Below are 16,879 nucleotides of genomic sequence, written 5' to 3'. Positions count from 1 at the left end.
TGGCATTTCCTTCTTGGTTGCAGGATGGCGGCTGCTCAGATAGCCTTTATCTCTGCATTGTAGACGGGCAGGAGAAGGGTCCTGAAGAGACCAGCAGACTTCCCTTGTCTCTCGGAGGTCAGAACTGAGTCACATGGCGATTCCTGACTGTAGCAGAGGTGAAGGAGTTGACTGTTTATAGTCTGTAGTGGAAAAGGGCAGAGGAAAGAAGGTTGGAATAGATTCTCAGTCAGTCGTCCTCCAACGGCTGACAACAAGCTAGGTGCTTGTGGCAGGCCTGCGAGGTTAGACTCTGCTTGAGAAGGAACTCTTCATCATGTGGCCTTTGGTACAGGATGAACAAACACTAACGTGAAGAAAGAAAATTCCTCAAGTATGCCATGAAACTATAAATTAGGCCTTAATTTGGCCATTGCTTTCAAATAAAAGTTGAATAAACATTCATGCATCCTTATCATCTTTCGCTTTGATTCTTCGTGGGGCAGGGAGTGGATTCAATAAAAGGAACGAATGTGCAGGAGGCACAGAAGTCAGAGAGAAATGTGCGGAGCAGAAACGCGGGCACTTGTGAGCCATCTAACCATGCTGCGCGTGAGGGCCAGAGCCAGGAGGACCTCGAAGGAAGAAAGAAACTCAAAACAGCTGACGTGAACTGTGGCTTCATAGTGGGATTTAGATAAAGGGGTGACATGTTAAAACGTGCTTTTAAGATTAACCTGCCAGAGCAGTCCAGCTCTATTATTTTTCAGACCACCTAAAAACTCATGGAAAGACAACACATCTAATAACTATTCAAAATTTAGTCCACCCTTTCCTTTCAGTCCTAAGATTTTCCCAAACAGCCTTTTGTAAAGCCCAGAAACTTGTGTTTTAGACTGTATGCTTGTATTTTTTTCATTCCCAAATATGCATGTTGAGATCGTTTACCCTGCTACCACAGGGCTAAGCAGAAGGCATTCATTTTATTTTCTTCTTCAGTGAGTGTGACAATTTGAACAAGAATGGCCAAATTTCTTTCTTTTCTTTTCTTTTTCCCTAAATCAAACTCTGTCTATTCAGAAGAGGATTGCTTTGCGGTTCCATTAAATGAAATAACACATTCTGCTCTGATATTTAATAGAGTGAATCTCGGCCTCACTGGCTCTCGGCTCCATTGACCCTAGAGCTCACCGAAGGGACATTTTCCCCATGGACAGATCTGGAAAGCCACAATTTTTTCCTTTCCCCAGAGATCTAATACATGACATGGGGCTTGTTGTGGTCCGTGTGCAAACTCAGAGAAAGATAAATGGGAGATAGAAAGAGAATATTTCCCTTTTTCTTATCTAAAATAATAAACTTGTATTTAATTGATTCATGGGTCTTTTCTCATGAAACAGTAAACCTGTTTAGAAAAGAGACATGGTAATAAATTACGGGAGGGTCTTTGCAAAGGTTTGTCATTGGTTAGTAATAATGGTAGCAAGGGCGTAAGATTGATCACCCCTGGCTGGCTCTCGATCCATCTAGTCCCATCACTGTCATTGGCAGCTGTGCCAAGAAACATGCTCATTCATGATGTTTCCATTAAATACAGTTTGTCCCTAATCATCCCAATGGACAATTAATGCTGTGACATTTATGTATTTGGCTAAACTACAGATTTATGATTGGACTTTCTACGACCTCTGGTAGAAAATGATTGTTTTGTTTGTGTGGGTTTTTTTTTTTTGGCTTTATTATTTTCTTTGAGGTGTCCTGATATTCACTTGCATGTTGTGCTTTGAGGGGCGAGCTACCCTGTAGAATTCTTGGGTTTGGAAAGCAAGATAATGTTCTTCTTCTCCTTACTCTTACTGGTTTAAAAATTATTTCATGTCATAAAAGCAATACAACAACATCCTAAAACGTACACAAAATAGGGAAAAATCATAAAGAACCATTCATGAGCAGGAACAGGTGTGCAGAAGGCTGTGTGTTGTGTTGATGGCGAGAGCGAACATTTGAGAAGAAACTAAATGTCCGTCAATAAGGAAACAGTTATGTACACGTTGCCATGATCATATTAGGTAACATATTAACAAATACAGTGGGTACTTGTAAACTGATATAGAAAGTTCTTTTTCCAAGTCCTATTTTTAATTGAAAAAATAAAATTGCAGAACCATACATGAAGTGTGATAACATTTATATTGTTGAAAACAATGAACAATTATACATTTCTATACTGATGTATGTATCTATGCTAATGCACAGGAAAAGGTCTGGAAAGATGCCCACTACCCTTGAGAGGCTGGAGATAGGGAAGGGTTACAGCAAAAACATTTTTAACTAGTACATTTGGAAATAAATATAAAAGAATTGCTTAAAATGAAGAGAGAAAAAAGATTCTGAATCTTCTTACTCTTAACAAAAGTGCTAGAAGAATTTTCATGATTTTCCTTCTAATCTTTTTTCATTTATACATATCTTACATAGTTGTGCTAAGAGTGAACATAACATTTAAAAATATAATATATTGTTTAAATACAGAGAAAGATGAAAACAAAGTGTTTGCATAAGTCCACTGTCTACATATTCCTGTGTAATTTTGTGGATGTTTTGGGAAATAAGCAGTTCAGAGCGTGAAAGCCACTCTTCTGTTGTCTGTGTGCACCCTCCACCCATCCCTCTCCCTCAGCCTCCCTTCCGCCCCCCACTTCCCAAGGACAATTGCTGATAATGCTGTCTTAGGTTTCCTTTCAGGAAAGAAAAAAAAAAGAGTGTATACCAGCATGAATAAAATAATGACCACAGCTAACATTTAGTGAGCGTTTATCATATGACTATTAGGCACTGTTCTAAAGCCCTTTGTATGAATTAATCGATTTAATCCCCATAGCTCTATGAATTAGGTTCTATTGTTGTTACTATTTCACTGATGAGGAAACTGAGGCACAGAGAAGCTAAGGAAACTGCTGACAGTCACACAGCTAGAAATTGAGGGAGCTGGGATTCAAATTCAGGGGATCTGACTCCAGAGTCTCACCATTGACTAGTTGACCATGCTGCCCCGCTGAGAATAGGTCCAAAGGAGATCACACGGTACCCGCTATTCTGCACCTTGCTTTTTTTCTTTAAAAAAGTTACTTTAATATCAGCTTGTTCAAAGCAACTTCTTTTAATATATTGCAGACTTTTGTAATGGAGAGCTGCGGCTGTATTCATGCATGCTGTAGTCATTTTCTGTTTCTTTTTTTGTTGCAATGTCACTTGTTTTATTTATGTTTTCTCCCTCTTCTGGGGTCAATTTTGTACTTTGTATTTTCCTAGAAAATGTTCCATTTCCTTCTTTTCTGTTTTGTATTTCCTTCATTTCTGCTCTTACCTTTATTATCCTCTTCCATCTGCTACCTGGGTATATTTTAATGTTTTTCTTCTCAAATTGGATGTTTAAGTAATTCACTTTTCCTTATTTAACTATGTAGGTTTTCAATGCCGTGAATCTCGAAAAGCACATTTTCCCCTCTGAGATTCTACTTACAAAAATCCAGGAATAATTTAAGAGAGAGTTTAAAACTTTCTACATGATTGATTTTTTTTCCCTTCTAATTTATACTTATGCTTCTTGCCTGTATTACACTTCTTGTTCCTGCCTCGCATGTCCTGTTTGATGATTGTCACAGCTTTGTATTTTATATTATCAAGGTTCATAACATTATCTTCTTGACCCATATTTCCCATAGTAATTTGGCTTTAAATTAAATTGAAATAAATTTAATGCTCATACATAGCAATTTTTATCCAGCATTTAAAACTAAGCATGATAGTTTTGTTCTTTATCATTTCGACAAAAGCAAGCATAATATCTATGTATTTCATAATTTATTCAGCCATTCCTTCATCATTGGATGTTCAGATTGTTTCCAGTTTTCCTCTCTTGCAATCTCTGTTTTTAAGGATGTATCGCTAACCCCATGTTTTGCATTATTTCCGCAATGAGAGAACTTACTAAGGGGAACGGCGAGTGCTGGTCTTTTGAGGCCTTAGGTAGTTAATTTATGCCTCTCGGCCCTGAGCCTCCCGGACTCTTGCAGGGGTCATGTTAGACTGCCCTCCGATGGCAGCCACTTTAACTGCACCCATCTTTTGATTGTTCTCTGGTGACTTCTGTCCTATTCCCATTGGTAGCCAGGACTGCACCCAGTATTCAGTAAGAGGCAGCTCCCCTTGTGGTGGGGTACGTTTTTTTTTATTTCCAGGACCTTCTTTCTTGATATTCAGCCTATTACGTGTGCTGAATCTCAGAACCTTTCCCTAAATTGTCCCTGAGAGTTGAGACTGGCAAGATTGCTTTAAAAGACACAGAATTTGGACTCTAGGAATAGTTGGGATCACTTTTCTATAAAATAATTGTCTGGACTTATCTGTATAAAAATCTCCCTATTACCTTTTGCTTTCACACAAAACCTTGAAAAAATTCTCTTGAAGTTATTACCCAGCAGGCGTTAACCTCGTATATAAATCATGTTGCCTTTGTGCATGAAAAAAGGCTTTTGTTACTTATTTGCACTAGTAATGGGTAAGTGGGCTGGGGCTGACCCATTGACACACCCATGAGCAAGGCAGAGAACAATCTTCTACTATGACATAAGATTTCTCTGCAGTGGAGATGAACACAATGTGGCCCAGACTGATCTGATTCTCTTGTCCCCAGATTGGTTCAAGCCAGTCAACTGAGCCCCTCTTGACTCTTTCTAGTCCTTTACCTTCCACATCCTGCCAGTGCCATCTGCCCCAGACGTCCCTCACATCCACCCCTTCCTCTCCCTTCCACGGCTAGTGCCTGCCTTATCCAGGCTGTCCTGCTATCTCACCCGGGTTCCTGCACTGGCCTCCAGCTGGTGTCTTGCTTTCAAACTTGCCTTTTTAGTTCTTTTTCAGCACAGCAGCCAGAGGGATTTTTCTAACATGAAAGTTTTTCCTCAGGGGCCGGCCCAGTGCTGTAGTGGTTAAGTTTGTGCACTAAGCTTCAGTGACCCAGGGTTTACATGTTTGGATCCCAGGCATGGACCTACACACCCCTCATGAAGCCATGCTGTGGTGGTGTCCCACATATAAGACAGAGGAAGATTGGCACAGATGTTAGCTCAACAACAGTCTTCCTCACCAAAAACAAAACAAACAAACAAAAGCCTTTGGTAGCCTCTAAAACTCTTGTGGTAAAATTCAAATTTGGTAACAGGATGGATTGTGCTCTCTCCTGCCTGTGGACCTTTGCACATGCTCTTTCCTCTCCTCAAACGTTCTTCTCTCCCCTCTCTGTGTGGCTAAATCCAACCCACTGTTAGTCCTAACCTTAGATTTCTCTGGAGAAATCTTCCTGCATCTTCAGTCTCCTACATCTTGTGTTTCCCTGGATTTATGGCTCCTATAATCCCCTATCCCATACTTATTACATTGTATTCATTCCAGCTTATGAGACTCTAAACTCTGTAAAGTCAAGGCTATCTTGGTCTTGTTTGCAGTGTCAGTTAGAAATTGTACTTGACTTCTAGTGACAGAGACTAAACAGAGTAAGGTAAAAGGATATTTTTCTGACATCTCACAGTCCAGAGAACAGTATTTCAGAGCTGATATGAGGGTTCCACACATCCATTGGAGAACCAGGCTCTCTCTGTCTTGCTGCCCTGCAGCCTTAGTCCTTGGCACTCACCATCAAGGTTGCCTCATGGTTTAAGACGGCTGCTAGAGCTCTAGCCATTACATCCAAGATCCAGATAGGAAACAGGAAGAAGGAGAGAATTGCAAAAGAGTCTGCACGGCCATTTGTCTCCTCTTTAAAGAACCTTCTCCTAATCTTCCCTAATAATGTAGCTTCTATCTCCTTAGTCAGAACTTAGTTACTTGGTGACCTAGCTACGAGGTAGGTTGGGAAACAGTCTTCTTTTCCTAGGTACAATACCACCCCAACTAAAGCTGAGGTTCTGTTACTGGAAAGAAGACAGGAAGAGGTATTTTGAAACACCCAGCAGCCACTACTCTTCTCATTACAGTATCTCGAGGTCTGCTTATTTTGGTTCTCAGTAGACATTTATGGGAAAGTAAACTCACCCCTCTCCACCCAAAGGGGCGGATAGCCCTGGACATGGAGGGTCAAGCGAATTGAATAGTTAGGATAGGAAATGTCCTACTGCAGTAACATCCAGTGTGGAAACCATCTCCCTTACAAGGACGTGCGTGGCCCGTCTGTACGTGACAGGGTGACGCCTGTTCCACCGAGCCGCTCTTTGCTCTCACATCTCTGGGTCCAGCCCCCAGAGGTGGGTATGTGCACTGGAGAGATTCTTAGACTTGCAGTCAAGGGCTGGGGTTCTAGCCTTCGCTCTGTAACTAACTAGCTAGATGGCTTTGTTCTAGTCACTTACCCTTCTAAATCATTTTCTTCATTCGTAAAATAGGGCCTGTACCCTCTCCGATCCTCACCTGCTGTAGCGGGGAAAGGGTGTGAGAACCCAATAAGATAATATGTGGACACGCAGGCCTGATCCTCAGGGGGCGCATACCCACAGGGGCGCGTACCCACATACAGCGGTGCTTTTCAAACTCTAAGGAGCCTGTGCCTCACCGGGGACCTGGTAAAGTACAGATCTGATACAGCGATTCTGGTGGGAGGTCCAAGATTGGCGCTCTGCCCTTTGAAACCCCGGGGCCAGCTCCACCTCATGGAACTAGAGGGTATGTGGGGGGCAGGGGGAGTCTCAGCTGAGGAGGCCAAGGATTCTGACCCCCTGAGACCTGAACTTCATCGTCCTCACTTCTGAAGCACATTCTTCACCCCAGGGAGCGCATTCACACAGTCCTCACAGGACCCGCAGGTGTCCACCAGGGAAACTTTTTTCGTGCTTTGGGAGTGTGGCCTTGACCTTCTTCATGCCTTTGCTTTGCTGGGCCAAGTGGTATCAAGACTATCGCTGATGGCCAGATCACTTTTTATTCCTTATGTGGCAAAACCTTCCACTTCAAATAAATGGAAACCTTAAAAACAAAAGCGAACAAAAACCTCATATAAAAATCAAGTGGCTAAAGCAAATGAAATATATAACATCAGGCTTGCTAATAGTCAATAAAAACCTTGGCAAGACTTAGTATGGATGGCCCAGCTTTCCCCCACTGCCCACTGGGCTTTGCACGGAGGTCCACACAGTCGACTCCAACCTCAGCCTCGGACCCCATACTCCGAGACCATTTCCAGGCTGAGGCGAGAAGGGCAGAAGCAGGAATTTTTATTTGGCTAGCACCACAAAACTGTCTTGATTTTTAAAATTATGCTAAATTTTTCTGCTTCCAAAACCAAGATCTATGTGTTTAAAAATGAAGGTGGGAGAATAGAAAAAGTAGAAGAAAATGAATCTCTCATGATTTCTTTTTTCAAAGGCACAAACATTTTGATGTCTTGAAATTTTTTTTTTCTATTTAAAATTCTGTACATTTAGACTTTCTCTTGTTGCATAACTCTTAGGTGTTGGGGGAGGTCGGTGGAGAGGTGACATTAAGAGGGGCCAGGAGGGGCGGCAGGCGCGAAGCGGGCCCTGCTGGATGTTTTCTGGTAGGAGCCAAAGCCAGCTTGCCAGGGGCCTGATTGGAGCCGGGAATTGCCTGATGTCTGGGTACTGCACTGCTTCTCCTCTCTCTCTCTCTCTCTTTCTCCACCTCTGTTATTCATGTGCAAGAGTGGAAGTTGTGCCCTCGATTTCTTAGCAAAGTAGAATCTGCAGGGGCTATCAACAGACGAGTGAGAGAGTGTCCTTTTTAATCTGTGCAGCAACCTTGAAGTGGGACCTTCGTTATTCTCATTTTGTACATGAGGAAACCGAGGCTGTGACCTCACTGGGTCATTTTGATGGCTTTTTGTAAAACATGAAATATGCATATGTGTGTGTGCCGATTCTGCAACCATTTGTCGTGGTTATGCTGAGGCTTGGTCTAAGCGCCGGTGTTCTGGAGCGCATTGGAGAGACTCCAACTCAAAGTAGGAGCGTCGGAAATGGCCTCTCAGACAGGAATGGGCTGAGTGAAGAGGCTGGGTGGACAGGGGTCAGCTTCCAGGCATCACCGTACCCTCCTTGGCTAGAATGGAAAATCTTTGTGGGGGATGAGTTCAACATCAGCATCCTCTTTGCATTCTTCACTTGTAGACACTCCAAAGAGGTGCGTGGACCATAATAGCAAGACAATCTTCCAGGAGCCAAATCTTGGGCCATTGCTAGCCTCAACAGTGACTTGGACAAATTACAAACAGATATCCCTCTGGGGGTAGGTGTCAGGCAGAAGGAAAAGGCACCCTCCTTCTGGGTGGAGGAAAGGGGCCCACCCTAGCCCTGCTCTAGAGTCTGTGGCTTTGGGCTTGGCCCCCACTTACCCCTTTTTAGGTATCTTGTTCAGTGTACTTGCTGCACACCCCTACCTGCCAGAAGTCCTTGGTCATGAGCTCCAGGTTCCTGGCCCCTGGCCCCTGAGTACAGCGACCTCATCTCTCTTATGCATGGATCCCCCATGCTGGGGAGCAGTAGCAAGTGGGGCTTCCGTTGGCCTGGAGTCCAACACCAGATCCTTCCAAGAGTGGGTTTTGATGGGGGCAAAGGGAGGCAATCCCTGAAGTCCCCTGGTGCCTGCAGTGGGTGGGGAAGGAGAGACTCTGAGGATCAGGAAGGCAAGTTGAGATACCCAGAGACAGGCTCTCCTTCCGGAGATGCCCAGAATGGCCTTGCCAAAACACGTCCCTTCCTGCACGTTGAGAATAACTTCAGGGAAAATAACTTTATTTGTCCCTCGTTATTTTTATGTGACTAATAAATTACATATAATTCTGGCACTCCTTCCTAATAGCAATTAGAATACACAGTAAGAATCATTTCAGCGGCTTGACAATTAAGGTTCTGATGAGCGCGTGGAAGCCGTATGATGAGGATTTGGACAATTCATTAGTTGGAAGCATATGCACTTTAAAAAAATAATGAAGTCTTTAGCTAAATTATTCAAAACAAAGCAAAAAATTGGACAGGAGGGACAGATGCCAGAAATAGGCCATATTCTTCATATTAGAGGAAAAAACGTACTGAGAGAAATCCTAACAAGGGTATAAGAACAGAGAGTCAGAATCATTTGAAATCTTGCTACCCTGAATGGTATGAGCTCGACCACGTATTGGTAGGAGGCTCAGTTTCCACTGGGCTGAACAGCTTCTCTCACTTGGCCTCACTACACCCTCATTGGTTAGGTAGGTGTTTCTCAGCTGAGGAGGATCAGAGAGGTTGGGTCATTTGCCCAGAGCTGCCCAGCTTACTGATCCAACTGCCTGTCTTTCCATCTGTCCACCCCGCCCCTACTAAGGATGGGGGTAAATTTCTCCTGAGGGACATCTTAGAAATAGTAGAAATCAATACAAGAATGCAGGAGTGGAGGTAATCTGCCTTCCTCCCTCCCTCCTTACTCTGTCGGTCTCTTTCTTTCTTTTAATTGACCTATAATTTCCTGTAGCCAAATGCACAGATTTTACCAAAGTGTATAGCTCTGTGAATATGTGCACATATGTACACATCTATGTAGCTGACGCTCAAATCAAGAACTAGAACATTTTCATTATTCCAGAAAGTTCCATTGTGCCCGCAGGTAATCAGCACCCCCAGAGGCAACCGTTGATTGCTTTCCATGACTGTAGGTTAGTTTGCTGTTCTGGAACTTCACGTAAATGGAATCCTGCAGTATCCATGGATCCCAGGGTGTGAATATACCCCCATTTGCTCATCCGTTCTCTGGGTCATAGGCAATTGGATTATTTCCAGCTTTGAGCTATTAAGAATGAAGCTGCTTTGAGCATTCTGGTTGCATCCGCGTTTTGTGGACATAACATTTTTTAGTTAGGTTTTTTTTTTTTACATTATCACTTTATAAATGTTAATAGTTCAACTCAGACTTTACCCACAGGCAAGAGTCACAAAATTTAGACTAATTTCATATCCTTTGGTTTCCAGATCTTCAAACCTGATTCTAACTAGGGAGAAACTGACAAATGCATCTGAGTCTCGGGTTCATTAAGCTTTGGCTGTACATCTCTGTTGGGCTCTGAGTGTTAAAAAAATAAAAGATGGTGTTTTACTCAGTAAATACTAAAGGGAAAGCAGGAGTAACCGACGGATTGAGCAGAACCTGTGTCCTTTGAGGGCCGGTCCTGCGGGAACCGCCCCTGCCCGCGGGCTGCCTTGCTGCGCGGCGCCACCTCGCGGCGGCCGGGCTGCGTGTCGGGCTCGCTCCGCGCTTCGTTTCCTCCGGGTTTGTGAGATCACCCGGCGTCTCGGTGACGTTTTTTTGCCAAAACCCAGAGAGCTCTTCTCAGCATCCTTGGCTTTAATCGTGCACGCTTCTCGACCCCTGCGGAAAGGGCCCGCGAGTGAGCGTCTCGCATCCTGGCCCCCGAGTCCTCGCTGTACCGACCGGCTCCGTCTCCCCGCGGCCCCGAGAGCATCGCGACCATGGACAGCAGCCAGGGCTGCGCAAAACGCCGCCGCCTGTTCCTTCCTCTCCTCGTTCTTCCCGCTGTCCCTCCCCCGGCCCTGACTGCACATCTCTGCCAGGATGCAGTCTCATTTTAAAAGTCCTTCAGGGAAGCCAGCAAGGGAACTGACACTTTCCGAGAACCTACTTCTCTTGGAACGGGTGTGCCAGGTTGGGGGGCATTTCGTGTTTAATAATCTTTCAACAAGCCTGTGCGGCAGCTATCATTATCCCAGTTTATAAATGGGGAAAGTGAGATTCAGAGAGGTTAAATATTTTTCCCAGGGTTACACCGCCATTCGAGAAAGAACTAGATCTCAGACTCGTCACTGGCTGTTTCCGCCCTGTACACAGCATTTTTCAGGAGTCCAGTGTTCCTCCCCCTTGATTGCCCCCTCCTCTCCCCTTCGCATCTTGGCCTGCTCTCCTGGGATGCTCATGAACTATCACTTTTCCTGCTTTAGATGTCACATCTCACGTAGTTGGAAGGAACTCCAGTCGGCCCTTACAGACCTCAACCTGGCCCCCCAGACCAGTCTGAGTCTCCCTGAGAAGCCCCACCCAACTGCAAGTAGTACAGATTTCCCCCGTTCTCCTCCATGACTGGCGGCTGCTTGCTTGTGGCAAACAGAAACCCTCTGGGATTGGAGCTGCTTTGGTACTTTAAGTCCGCTTTCCCAGGAAGTGATGCTCCTTACGAAGCAAGCAAAAAAAAAAAAAAAACAAAAACAAAACAACTTTAGAGCAGAAACGGACCTTGAAGGCCACTTAGTTGTGGTGCTGCAGGATAGTGAGGGGGGAGGGGGGTGTCTTAGGGGCTCATCTGGCATGATTTAGTGGCCTGGCCAGCAGAGCCAGGATGGACGACCATGTTCTCAGCTGTCCAGGGTCTGTCCCCGTGTAGAGATGGGCACAAAGGATGTGCGTGGGGGTCATACCATACAGAACATGATTGGAGAAAGGTGTTGGTTTGGGGCTGGAGAGAGGCCCCAACCCCCAGCACTTCAGAACGTGACCTTAGATGGAGATAGGGTCTTTATAGAGGTAATCAGCATAAAATGAGGTCATTAGGGTAGGCCCTAATCCAGTATGACTGCTGTGTTATAAAAAGAGGAAAAGTGGAGACAGACAGCACACAGGGAGAACGCCCTGTGAAGATGAAGGTGGAAATCAGGGTGAGGCTTCAGCAAGCTAAGGAATGTCGAAGATTGCCAGCAAAGCACCGGAAGCCGGGGAAGAGGCCTGGAACAGACTCTCCCTCACGGCCCTCAGCAGGAACCAATCCTGCCAACACCTTGATCTCAGACTTCCAGCCTCCAGAACTGTGAGATACTAAATTTTGTTGTTTGTTTTGGCCACCCTACAAAATGAACACACACTCTACTGTGCTCACCAAGTTGATGGAGATGGCCAAGCTCATGTGTGAAGGATGGAGCACTGATTATTCTATACTTCTCTGATGGCGAGGGGCTGTGTTATGCATTTACTAAAGATTGCAGTGTCTTGCCTCCTAAATAGAGATTGTTTCCACCTAGAAATGACTACGATGTGACTATCAGAAGTGTTAAATTCTTGTCTCTCAAACCATTCAGATTGAAGAGAAATAACTTATATTTGCAGGGTGAGGACTAACGAAAGGGAAGTGAGGCACCTCGGGTGCAAAATTTAATCAGGCCCCTCCTCTCAGGTGGGACTGGGCACTGGCAGTGCTCTGGGACTCTGTGCCCCCTTAAACTGTGCACCCTTTATGCCTCTTTTGTCCTCTTCTAGTCCAGACCCTGTACCTTTGTACTTGGAGCCAAAGTCAAGGAAATAGGCATACAGGGTGTCTAGAAACTGATCTGCAATCACTGCAACTGCTGTCACAAAACCTAAAATGACAAGGATCTTTGGGACACTGCCTTCATTTTCCCGAGGTTTCTCCATTTGCAAAGCTGTGCACAGGATTTGTGTCATGATTTTCATTTTTGGTAATTCTCAGATGACTGTTTTGGGAGAATTCAGGGTGAATACATCAGCAAACACGTTCCGATTTCCTGAGCTCAAGCTGGCTTTGAGACAGTGTAAGGAAGGCAGGAAGAGCCGCAGCCTCCCTCAGGGATGGCCAGCATGGACAGAGCACTAAGAACAACTATTTTCCACATGGCAGGACCAAGCCAAATGATAGAAATTTTATTTTAACTCTCAGTGAAATACCTGCTCTCATAGGAATCTCAGATGAGACACCTGGCCGTACACCACCGAATTAGAGTTGCCAGATTTAGTCAATAAAAATACTGGACACCTAGTGAAATTTGAATTTTAGATAAACAAATAATAATTTTTAAAACGTAAGTGTGTCTCAAAGATTGCATGGGCATTCTTACACAAAAATGTTTATCTGAAACAAATTTAATGAGGTATCCTGTATTTTATCTGGCAACGCTACCTGGATCCTGCGTAAGGCAACTGTTGGAAATGATTGCTGGTGTTTTCAGCGCACAGGACTGTAGGATGAGGAATGGAGGGTTTCTGCTGGTGAAAGTTTTGGTCCCCTTCTCTGGGGATTTATATTATTCCAGGTTCGAAAAGAGGCCGTTAATCTCAGTAGATCAAGTGCCTCTAATTGTTTAGGCCGGCATGTTTCACCTGGAAGAATTCAAACCAGGCATTTTAGACTATAGCCGACCTACGTTTGTTGGCTGCATAAAGAAATGGGGGCAGTATAGCAGCCTTTTGATTTGGAATTTAAATGTGGTCCAGCCTCTAAGACAAGTCTTTCATGATTTAAAGCCTCGAGGCTTTCTCCAAAGGTTGGTGTTCAGGGACTGTCTTTGAATGTAAATTAAATTTTCTTTAAAAATAGTTTGTTCTTAAGAGTCATCCAAGCAATGTGGCTCAGAAGAACGTCCTCGTGACAGATGTGATTTAGACTGGTGTCCTTGGCGAGTCTGCAGGACAAGGGGAAGCTAGGGTCGTCGTGTTGGGAGTGCTCCAGCTCTCCCTCCTCCCACGTGTCCATCCCTCCATCCATCTGCCAAACACCTGGTTAGTCACGGATTGAAGACAGAGAAAAACGCTATGGCTATATTCTTCCAGGAGCTCACAGGGTCTTGGAGACCGGCATGCAACTAGACAATTATAATAAATTGTGACTTTGCTGTAGAGGTGGGCATGGTGGATTATGGACATACTCAGATGCAGGCTTCATTAAGTGCGGGAGAGGAAGGGAGGGCCAATTTACAGGAAGAACTGATGGCTTAGTAAATCTGGAAGGTTGAGTAGGAGTTGCTTAGCCAGGTGATATATTTAGAGGGTTGAGGCAGGAATCATTGGTCATTATTTGGATAGAGAACATTTGGGGAAGGTGGATGGAAGAATTAAGGGGATTGGAAGATCTCTGGCTTGGCACACACCTTGCTGGACACAGCTGGTAAATCAGGTTTGGGCCTTCGAAGTAGTCACTTGTAGAAGTAAGTGACTAGACCACTGTGGATGTTGGAACACTTGAAGCTGTTCATTCTCTGCGAGCTTGAAATTCACATTAATCAATGAGAAAAAGTCACCTCTGCTTTCTGGCAACCAAGACGCAGGAGTGCAGAGAGGCAGACTGAGTTATTGATTACCCACGAGTCCAGTATCGCCATTAATTTCAAAGGTTTCCTTTCTTTCACTTGAATCCATAGTATCAGAATAGAGCATATCTACGAGATTGCAGGCTAAAGAGAATGGATATGGGAACAAGAGGGTCCGCCATGTGCTGCTGCTCAGTGTGGAGGGTGTGCTTCCAGAGAGCTGCCTAGAGAACTTGATGAATCAGTGAAACTTGGCAGATTTGCCTTCGATACTGGCCTGCGTCACTGGGTGGCACACTGCAACAAAATGGGTGATACCGAGTTCCATAGATTGTATTTTTGGGCAAAATGTACTAGATGAGCTACAGATTGTATTTTCCGTGTCTTCATGACTAATGTTTGCAATTACTAATAGTTGGGGACAGTTCCCACTGGAACAGACGTCTTCAGTATTTTTTAATACAAAATTAGTCACGTAGATTCCCTGGGACTTGGTGTTTCATTAAGTCAGTGTCTCTCTCTCTGTCTCTGTTTCTTTTCAGAGGAGAGCTGTGTGCTGGGCACTCCTAAAGATTTCCTTGTTTTTAAGGGAGATGTGCATTCAAAGCGAAGTACACCGGTTTCTGCTCAGAATTCAAACAAATGCCTTTTCTGGTCAAAATGACCAAAGGATCTGAAAGACGACTCTTTGATCAACTATCGGATGATACTTTTGTTCCACACCAGTGCAGCTTGCAGAATGTTTATTTGGCAAGGGAAAAAAGGTCACCATTTTAAGGCAGTTCAGAAACCAAATGTTCCCGTAATATGGCAGCTTTCTCACAAAGCACCCCTTGGCTTTGCCGCTTCGGAATCTGTGTTTTTGACAAGCTCTTTTAGATGTGTCAGTGTGTGTGTGTGTGTGTGTGTGGCAGAGGGAGTCGGCGGTTGGAGGTCTGTTAATTGCAAAAGCTGAGGTCTCCACAGTAAGGAAACTATTTTTATCACAAGGTGAGTTTTTTAAATAAGAAAGGAGGTGATGGGGAGAGAATATCTGAGCGAGGTGCGACATATGTGGAAACAGAACAGCACGTGCAGAGAAACTAGAATCAGGTTGTATTTTTCACTATCCAGTCCTTTCTTTTTAGCAGCATTTGTACAACCCCGCCTGAAACAGCAAACCTCTTTAATTAGCTCCTGCAGAACGTCTCTTTACTGCCACCTGTTGTTCAGCAAAATATTAGGGCTCAGATGGGGCCCCAGGAGATGGTTTGAAGGCCTGAGGTGTGTCTCCATCTGCGTGGCCACCCTAAATGAGACTCCTTGAGCTTCCGGTTAGGAGGTGATATAGGCTGTGCTATCCACAGCTAGCAAAGAGAGCTGGAAAGTGACATATTTACTTCACACAGAGCAAGCTACACACTTAGTCGCTAATCATTATTGATTTAGAATCTTAAAAAAATATCCTTCCCGTTTCAATAGAGGCAATGAAAAGTATTTCAGAGGTGGAAATTACCTCTCCAAACAATGTTAAGGAAAAATACAGTGAGTGGGAGGACTCTCAGGTTAGAGTTGTGTTCAACACGGTCTCAGCCTTGGGTACACTAATTACAAATACGTGGGAAAAGTTGAAACTAATCACAGCCACAGGGCAAAGCCCCAGTCATCGCGAGTTAACCCCAGTGGCCCACTGTATACATTATATTTATTTCTGCTTCTCTTGGGTGCAGTAAATGTGTCTGGTTTTGTTCATTAAAGCCTCAGATTGGGTTTATTTGGTTAACATCTGTTAGGACGAGGGTCTTACTCTTAATTGGTACCATCTGGAAAGGAGAAGGAACGCTCAGAGGTTCATCATAATGTATTGAAGGCCCAGCACTTTTGTATCTTGCAAAATGCTTGCTTTTATTTAAGCTAGTAATATATATATACATTTGCTCATGTGGGAGACTACAGTTTTACAACCCAACAGTATAATTGGGAGATGAGAGTTGCATCATTTAAGGTACCAGCAAGGGGGGTGTGTGTGTGTGTGAGTGTGTGTGTTTACGTCTAGGGATGCTGAATATCTTCTTTCTGGGATTTTTGCTTTTCGCAGCGCCCTACCGCTTACTGCAGCCTCTTCTTCCTTCTTCCTCTGGCTCTGGTTTCCATAACTGCAGCAGGTCCTCCTCACTGACAGGCAGATGCCATTCTGTGCTCCAAGCCACAGCGCCACGGGCCATATTAGTGTTTCCATGCTTTAGATCTCTCTTTATGTAATTTGAAGGCTCATTAATAAGCACCATTTTGTGTGATTGAAAAATAAAAAAGGAGTACTGGCATTAAAAATAAAATCTGAGAAGAACTGAGTTTAGGAATGCAATTTTTGTCTCCTTGTGTGGATTGCAGTTCGGAGATGAGTGGAGACCCAGATACGCCACCGCTCAGCCCCTGCAAAAACCTCTGCAGGAAGCAAAAATCTGAGCAGATTCTTTGGGTTGATTTCCAGATGCATCTTTGTTATGGAAGGGCTGATACTAACCTCATTTTATCCCATTTAATTCTTGCCATCCTATCGTTGCCAGGAAGGGGTGTGTGTGTGTGTGTGTGTGAGTGTGTGTGCGTGTTGCGTGGGTAAACTTTGGGGCACTGGCCTGAGGAAGTCTTTGCACAGGGATGCCAGGGGTTCCCAACCTCTTCAGAGGGGCTCTGCAGCTGTCTGTGCTTCTGCTACCCTGGAGAACTCTCGCTGAAATGGGAAGTTACTTTACCGGACTCAGACTCTGCGTACATTCGGACAAAGGGGCCAGGGGATGCTGACACGATGGGCCGTGGAGCTGGACTTTGAGGTG

The sequence above is a fragment of the Equus przewalskii genome, chromosome 1, assembly GCF_037783145.1.
Source record: "Equus przewalskii isolate Varuska chromosome 1, EquPr2, whole genome shotgun sequence".
Taxonomy (NCBI): Eukaryota; Metazoa; Chordata; class Mammalia; order Perissodactyla; family Equidae; genus Equus; species Equus przewalskii.
This window is presented reverse-complemented; position numbering follows the sequence as displayed.